The sequence below is a fragment of the Terrapene carolina genome, unplaced genomic scaffold (genome assembly GCF_002925995.2).
Source record: "Terrapene carolina triunguis isolate 2854851 unplaced genomic scaffold, T_m_triunguis-2.0 Scaffold35022, whole genome shotgun sequence".
Classification (NCBI taxonomy): Eukaryota; Metazoa; Chordata; order Testudines; family Emydidae; genus Terrapene; species Terrapene triunguis.
In genome coordinates this window covers 5,492,261-5,500,829 of record NW_020699373.1, presented here as the reverse complement: position 1 = coordinate 5,500,829, position 8,569 = coordinate 5,492,261, and the positions used below count along the sequence as shown (strand labels likewise).

Below are 8,569 nucleotides of genomic sequence, written 5' to 3'. Positions count from 1 at the left end.
AAGAATTGAGCCCACTTCAGCAAGCTGTGGGAACTGCGACCATTAGAAAGACTAGTACTGATTACAGCAGGGGTGGGCAAACTACGGCGTGCAGCCCGGATCTGGCCCACAAGCCGTTCCAAGCTGGCCCGCGAGCTGCACCACGTGGCTCAGCCCCGCTCCGGGTTGGGAGCCGGACCACACGGCTTGGCCCTGCTCCAGCCGGGGCACTGGGTCGGGGGCCGGAGAAGGGACATGCCACTGCTTCTGGGAGCCACTTGAGGTAAACGCCGCCTGGAGCCTGCATCCCCTGAGCCTCTCCCCATACCCCAACCCCCTGCCCCAGCCCTGATCCCCCTCCCGCTCTCCAAATCCCTCTATCCCAGCCCGGAGCACCCTCTTGCACTCCAAACCTCTCATCCCCAGCCCCATCCCAGAGCCTGCATCCCCAGCCAGAACCTGCACCCCTTCCCGCACCCCTGCCCCAGCCCTGATCCCCCTCCAACCCCCCCAGTCGCAGCCCAGAGCACCCTGCTACACCCCAAACTCGTCATCCACACCCCAGAGCCCACAGTCCCTCCTGCTCCCCAACCCCAATTTTGTGAGCATTCGTGGCCTGCCATACAATTTCTATTCCCTGATGTGGCCCTCGGACCAAAAAGTTTGCCCACCCCTGGATTACAGTCTTGCTTATTTTATCTTTGTTCGTTGTTCCCTGCATACTCACGTGTCCGTTTTTAGACTAAATTATTGAACATGTAAAACATGTTGGGAATGGATTGCTGTAGATTTTTTTTTTAAATGTGAAAATAAATGCAAAGTGAAAATTAAGTTCAACACTGTTATCCCCATTTTACAGAAGCAGAGAGATTGTGACTTACTCAAGATCTCGGAGAGAGAGAGATGATTTTAGGGGCTGTATGAGGACTTTGGAGTTCTTTGCTCCCAGTCCAGCATGCAGATCAGGGGAGCTAGCAGGATCCAAACACAATTCACCAACTAATGACTAAGGATTTGTTTTATGTTCTAACCATGGTGCAGATCAGTGCTGAAGTAAATAGAAATACTTCTATGTGTAAAGTTAAACATGAGCGTAAGTGTTTGCTGAAGGTGCGCCTGCTAGATGATTGATGATCTTGTGGTTAAGGCACTAGACGGAGGACCTGTGGATTCAGTTCTCAGCTCTGCTACAGGCTTTGTGAGTGACCCTAGGCAAGTCACTTAACCTCTCTCTAAAAAGTTCCACTCTAACGTGGAGATTCTTCTTTTGCACCTCACCAGGGAATTGTTCAAATAAACATATTAATCTGTGAGATACTCAGATATTGTGGCAGTGTGAGCCACATAAGCACATAGATAGATAAGTCCAAAGTACTATTACTGCATTTATTTATAGAAATAAAAAACCTTTAAGATAGAGCTGTTCAAAAATATGTTAATAAAAAACATTTGTTTTATTTTTAATCAAAAATACATTTTAATTGAAAGTGCATTGCAAAATGCTCGGGCTGGCTCAATAATCTTAAATACTAGCTTTCTCGTGGAGAAATTAGTTCCTTGTGTGCCCTTTCAGAAGCTTGTATAGAAGAAGAATAGTGCTTTTTTTTGTTTGCAGACTCTGGTCTCAAATCCAAATAGCCTTATTGTGCAAAGATTAAAAATATTTTTGTTTTAAGCCAAACAAAAAAAACCCCTCATAATTGGAACAAAAGTTAGTATTATTCTGCTGGGCAATGAAAGGTCAATTCTTTGGATGTGAAAAGGAGGCTTTTAAATAACTTGACATGCCAGAGGTTTAAATGCCACTCTGTGCTCTTCCATTTGCTTGTACTTTGTTCATAGAGAAGACCTTTTTCTTTGGGGACCATGCCTACTGGAAACAATTCTGCTGCAATCCACTGAGCGTTTCTTGCTGACCCACTCAAGAAATAGCTGATGGGATTCAAATATGTGTAATGCAAAGAGAATTCATAAAATGTTCTGAGAACAATTGGAAAAAAACAGCACTCTGACACAGCAAAAAGCAATTGTGTTAAGTGCAGTGAACATACAGGCACATTTAAAGGACAGAACAACAGTGTTCACTTTGCTATTGCAAACAAAGGATTGGTGTGAGAACAACCCATGAAAGGTTGCAACTTATTGCATGGCTAGACCTGAAAATCTTCCTAAGCAGGGAAGGTTGAAAGCCCCACATGTGAGTGTTAGGAGCATCCAAAGAGCCCAGCCTTGTGGGAGAGGGATGACCAGAGAGCTGCAGTAGTTTGGGGACCAGTGATGTTCATGGTGCACATGCACATGTATGTGGGAGACTGGTGCATGCCTGGTTGGGGGAAGGAGAAAATTGGTGGGTGCATTGGGAAGCCCAGTGAACGGGATGTGGAGGGATATCTAGTGAGTGATAAATGGCTGCGTCTCAGAGAGGAAGATACGTGCAAGAAGGAAATTAGTGAATGGGTACATGGGTATGTGGGTTTGGTGAGTGCATGAGTTTGATTAGGACAAGTGAGTGCATAGTTGTCTTACGAGTCTTTTAGTGGCAGCATATGAGCGAATGGGTCTGGCTAGGTAATAGAGAAAGGGACCTGAGGATAATGGAAGAAAGGAGATTCTGAGGGAATAACATATGGGGGTGATGATAAAAGCAAAGATTGAGTGGAAGGAGGAGTTCTCTAGAAGAATTGGGAAAGAGAGGAGAGGGAGAAAGTATCTGTCGAAGTCTGGTGGGGGGAAGCACAAATATTTAGAGATCTTGGGCCTCTGGTTAGAAAAGGTCTGTTTTTATCATTTATGTGCTTTGACTTCACACTTTTTAAAAAAAACAGCTGCGTGGTGGGGGGAATGAAATAAACATTTTCAAACTGATTATATTTTACATTCCTTTTCATTTTTCTACATCTGGTTAAGATTAGTTTTCTCTGAAGTGATGGAAATTTGTTTAGCTGCATCTACGTTGGGTGATTGCTTTCAGGGCTAATCACAGGACTTGTGCTGTTTTTTATTTCTAGTAGAAAATTGCTTCATCCACAGTGTTTAAAAAGCTGGGAAGAAGCATGTCATGGACCATTCTTTTCTGCATGTGCTTTACTGTAACTAGATTTCGCTAACTATGCCAAGGCATGCAAATACTTATAAGCATATATGGCCTGATGCAAAGCTTATTGAAGTCAGTGGAAATATGACTATTGACTTCAAATGGGGTTTGGATAAGGGCCTTAGAATAGTCAAATAAAGGTTGGCCAATAAGGAATTACAAAATTCAGCTAACTTTCCGATAGGGTTTTATGTGCCCATTTTATATAGAATCCTAGCTATAGAATTCTATAGGGTGGTTCAAATAGTCTATAGAAAGGATCTCATACTCTTTTCTTTTTTTTTTAATTTCTACAGGATTCTAGCATAATAGAACCCTATTACATTTCTGTACAGCCCTGTGGTTTCAATCTCTATTTCATCTTACACAACGCTCTTATGAAGAAGTCCTGTATTTGTGATGTCTCCACATTTCAGAAGCTTGGTTTTTCATTAGAAACATATTGCAATGCAAACAAGTTGAAGAGTCTTGGAGCCATCTCACACTTGCTTGTGGGCAGAGACTGTGGAATGCTGAGTATTTCGAGTTTTTAAAACTCCCATATGATCGGGGAAAAATAAAAACCTTATTATAAACAGCATTGTAATTTATAATTGCAGCAAAACCACAAAAAGCCCCATCTGGTTTATATACTGTTGAAGACAACTTTTGTGAGCTTGTCCAGTGCAGAAAGTAAATAGTTTTTTCTTTGCTGACATGGGAACACACTTATATGCTAGAAGATATTTTTAGCATTTAATGTTTCAAATCTCTTTGGTGCAGGAGACCTAAAAGAGGAGGCTTCGTTTTTATCTTCTCAGAGCCAGGAGGGAGAAGGTGTGGTATCTCCCACAAGTCTGATGACAATTTCTAACATCAGAGGAGTAAATGGAGGCCTGACTCCCAAAGGTGCTGAGCAACTTCTGCGGTCTTCGGTTGGAGGCGTATGTGCTCAGAAATATCAGGATCTTTTACAGTCATCTCATAATGGTTTTTTTTCTTCCTTTCCCAGATACCTATATAGTGTGGCTTTGTACTGTTAAACAGTTGCCATATTTCTCAGTGGAGGTGGCTCCTCTTTAGTCATTGAACAAACGATTCCATAGGCAGACAGCAGTACCAGAAATAAGGTGAGTCTGCCAATCAGTGTTGTGTGATGCATCCACACATTGGAAGGCGAGCTGGGGAGATGCCCATAGAACAGCAACACATCAGAGTCCCCAACTGACTGATGACAGTACTGCCAAATCCAAGAGCTGAAACGCTGAAGATAAACCAATCTGAACCTAGGAGATCTACTTCCAAACTGAAATGAACAAAGATCTGGCTTGCAGTGCACATGCCGCCATACAGATACATATCTATACGTTTGCCCCCATTGATATTAGTATCATGTCCTGAAAAGATCAGACAACTGGCAGGACAATAAAGCTGGGCTGGGGATGACTGAGGCTGCACTCCCTGTTTGCTAATCAGGGACCATTACTCCTGATTCAGTCGCATCACTACCTGCCACAGAGTCACCTGGTCAGCGCCATGATTCCATATGAATCAGCCTACATCCAGTCTTGCACACCTAGTAAATCCTTTGCTCTAAATCACTTCTCCAAATCATTCTTCCCTCCCTCAGTGGGTTTTTTTTGTTTGTTTTTTTTGGTCTATTCCTCATATGTTTTTTGGCACATACCAACACTAATAACAGCTTCTAAAGACATGATGTTATTAAGGGATGGTTGAAAAACCCTTTTGAGATATATCCATTTTTGTTATTAATTTAGAGTAGTTGCACAAGGTAAAATATGCTGTTTTGATGGTTGCAACAGTGTGTCCTGAACATTGAAACAATCCCAAAGTCAATGCAAGCTGAGTAACTGCTTTTCAGTAAAAACCAAGCCTATGCTCCAATCTCATCCTTGGGGTGGACTAAAAAGCCTATAAACCTCAGTATTAGTCCAAATTAGGATAATATTTAAGTCATAATATAACAATCTATTTGGGCTGACAGTGAGATTTGAATTCTAGACTTCAGCACCAAAAGCATAAGCCTCTAACCCAGGGGTCGGCAACCTGCGGCACGCGTGCCAAAGACGGCACGCAAGCTGATTTTTGATGGCACATTGCTGCCTGCCGGGGTCCTGGCCCCACTCAGCCCCCCTGCCCACCGATTTCTCCTGCGGGAACAGAAGGCAGAAGCTTGGTCATGCTGGCAGCCAAGCTCCCTCCTCCCCCACTTCTTCCCCCAGCGTGGTGCTTTCCTGCCCCTCCCACGCCCTCTCCCTGCCGCTGATCAGCTGATCGCCCTGGGGAGGGGAAGCCGAGCAGAGCCACAGCGTGCTTGCTCCTCCGGGGAGGAAGCAGAGAAGAGGTGGGGATGGGGCCCTGGGGAAAGGGGCGGGAATGGGGCATATCCCCTCCAGCCCCCTGCCGTGAGCACCCCCAGGAGTTGAGCACCCCAGCCCTCTGCGCTGACCCCTGCACCCCCTCCACACAACCAGCCCTCTGCCCTGATCCCTGCACCACCTCACACACCTCCAGCCCCAGTTCTGACTCCTGCACCCCCCCCACACAGCCCCCCCACACCCCATGCCCTGACTCTTGCACCCCCCCACATCCACATCCCCACCCCCATCCTGAGCACCAAATGGGAGCTCCTGCACCCATCCCCCACATTCCCACCTGCACGCCCGGTCTGGGGTCCCGGCTGCCGGCCCCTTGCCAACCGGGGTCCCGCAGGCCCCACTCAGCCCACTACCGAACTAGGTGAACGGAACCCCAGGCCGGCAGCGTAAGTTCAGCATTTTAATTTAATTTTAAATTAAGCTTCTTAAACATTTTGAAAACCTTGTTTACTTTACATACAACAATAGTTTAATTATATAATATAGACTTATAGAGAGAGACCTTCTAAAAAATGTTAAAATGTATTACCGGCACATGAAACCTTAAGTTAAAGTGAATAAGTGAAGACTCGGCATACCATTTATGAAAGGTTGCTGACCCCTGCACTAGCGCTTGCAACACCATTGAGAAGTACCCCTTGCAGTTTATGTACTCTTTGGCAAGGTGCGAAGATAGGGATGTGTGTTCCGTCTATCGCCCCACTACAGTTAGGGAACCCCATTGTGCAGGACATAGTGGATGGCTTTGCCGCATTTCCCAGAATCGCTACCCTTCTTAGCAGAAGTGAATAGATTGCCCTGGCTACTTGGATCACAGCACGCGAAACCTTAAGTTAAAGTGAATAAGTGAAGACTCAGCACACCACTTCTGAAAGGTTGCTGACCCTTGTTTTAACCCTTCATTATATGCTTACTTTTGTTAGCTGGAGCCAGCAATAGTCTCCTACATTTTTTTTATGTAGACCAGCCAGTAGATGGGGACAAAAACCTACAAGAACATATTAGTAGAGCCAAAGGAGGAAGCAGCATGTCCTATAGCTTTGTAGTAAGTGGACTGTTCAAATTTAACTGAATGGATCCTCAGCTGGGAGAGCTCTCTGTGGGTCCCTATGATGAATGCTAAAAAAGCTGCCTTAGAGAGAGCAGGATAGTAGAGGGTAGAGACAGAGTTGGAAACATAAGTTAAAAACAGTTATGGAAAACCTTTCCCCCCCTCTTTTGATTGAGGAGAAGGCTAGCAAAGCTGTGGGCAGGAGGAGCAGTCCAACTTAAATAGGATGAATGTATAAAAGAAACCAACCATATAGACACACATGGGCTTCCACCCAGCTCAAGTTCCAGTCCTGTGTGCCTTGTTTTACAGGGACCAGCACCCAGACATTCAGTGGCTGAAAAAGAAACATCACAGGCAGGCATCTTGGGGACATCGCCTCAGGCTACTGCTCAAGCTCCCAGGGTTTGGCCGACGCTGCAGAATGAGTGAGTAAAGGGGCTCAGTCAGACATCATCACCATTGATTATGTGAATGTGAGTAACTCCTAAACGCATTTTAAGAAACAGCTGGGTTTGCACAGCCACAGTCAGTGTGTATTTCAGTGGGCTGGCCATTCAATAACGCACAGTTGGCCAAACAATATAGAAAGAGGAAGGAGCAAATTTGTGCCAAAGAAATAATGAACCACAAAAAACAAGAATTTCATTCTCTGTAAGGGTTAGTGTACAAAATGCCATTAAAGTCAGTAGAGCCCACCTACTCCACCAGAGAATTTGGCCCCAATGTTTGAGTTCAGAATCAACACTGGGTGCCTAACTGGCTGCTGACTCTGATTTACTCCCACGATCAAAAAGCAGGCAGCGGTTGGATTAAAAGTGGTGTTGTTCTATATGCTGAAATCTCTGAGAGTGAAATTACTTTCTCTCACTACAGAGGAATGTTCAGTGGGAGGCCAGGAGGTGTAGGTATGATGGAGGGGTCTCGTCCTGTTACTGGGAAGGGAAAGAAGGGAATATGAAGGATGCTTCCATTAGGAGGTGTGAGAGAGGTGTAGAGGTACTGAAAACAGCATACAGGTGCATAACACAGAGGGCCCGAGTCCTACGGGTTAATGCTGCTCCTGAGTCAGCCAGGGTGAGGGAGGGCATCAGAAAGCAACATGAGGCTATCTTCCTCTTCCCACCCACCCCACGCCGCAAGGAGAGCAGTGTGCTGCCTTTACAATGCACCCAGCCCTGGAACAAGCAGCACGTTCAGAGTTCAAACTTGGACCACCCCATATGTAGCATCAGTTGTGTGTTTTTAAATATTCAGTTTCTCCCTCCTCCTTTTGGTGTCCATAATTAGTTGCATTTTATTTCCTAGCAAAGCATTTAACACAAAAACTAAGCAGCATGTTACACGTTAATTGCATTGTTGGGAAGTTGCCATAGTGCTGTTTTTCAGTAGGACACTTGGAAACAGATTTGAGGCTCAATGTGATATCTCCAAAGTATTTGTAAAACAAGTACCAGTCAAGAGATCGGTGTGTAAAAATATACAGTGGAATTCAGTTTTGGAGATTGCCATTTGGAGTGATACTTCAGCTGCCTGGATTTAAAAAAAAAATTACTTTCCAAAAGCCATTTCATGTTAGTGCTGATGCATTTGTCCTTGGTATAGCCTGCTCAGGGATCATTGAGTTGTAAGGATTCGACTGGAAGGAACGTTTGTGTTTTTTTTCTGAGTGCCACTTGACTTTAGGTAAGAATATTACAGTTGTGATAACCTGACTGACTTGTTCTAGCATTGAAATGTCGTGTTATTGCATGATAGACATGTTGCTTCTGTGCCCATTTCTGATTTGTGAAGTTCACTGTAGTTTTGGCACTAGATTAGAAAAAGTGATCATAGAGCAGGTTTGCCCAAATCATTCCTGATGGAACAAGATAATTTGTATAATTTATGAAAATTATTTAATGCATGTGAAAATGATTTTATATAGTGACGCATGCCTGCAAATGTACTTGGAATGTTTTCTTTGATGAAAAATAACACAAACTACAGCCTGTGTAGATCTCATTTGTTCTTTCTTTATTATAGTTCTGAATATGAGAAGGAAACGCAGTTCATAGGCAGGTTTCT

The 8,569-nt window shown here is 44.4% G+C and overlaps 1 protein-coding gene across 1 annotated transcript in view; it reads left to right on the top strand.

Moving 5' to 3' along the window:
- Positions 1–6,865: 6,865 nt before the first annotated feature.
- LOC112116002 (MOB kinase activator 3B) overlaps positions 6,866–8,569 on the top strand; it is a 161,474-nt gene continuing 159,770 nt past the window's right edge. Inside the window, exon 1 of the mRNA XM_024213263.2 lies at positions 6,866–6,930. The gene's annotated coding sequence lies outside the window, so the exon portion shown is untranslated. The remainder of the gene's footprint in view (positions 6,931–8,569) is intronic.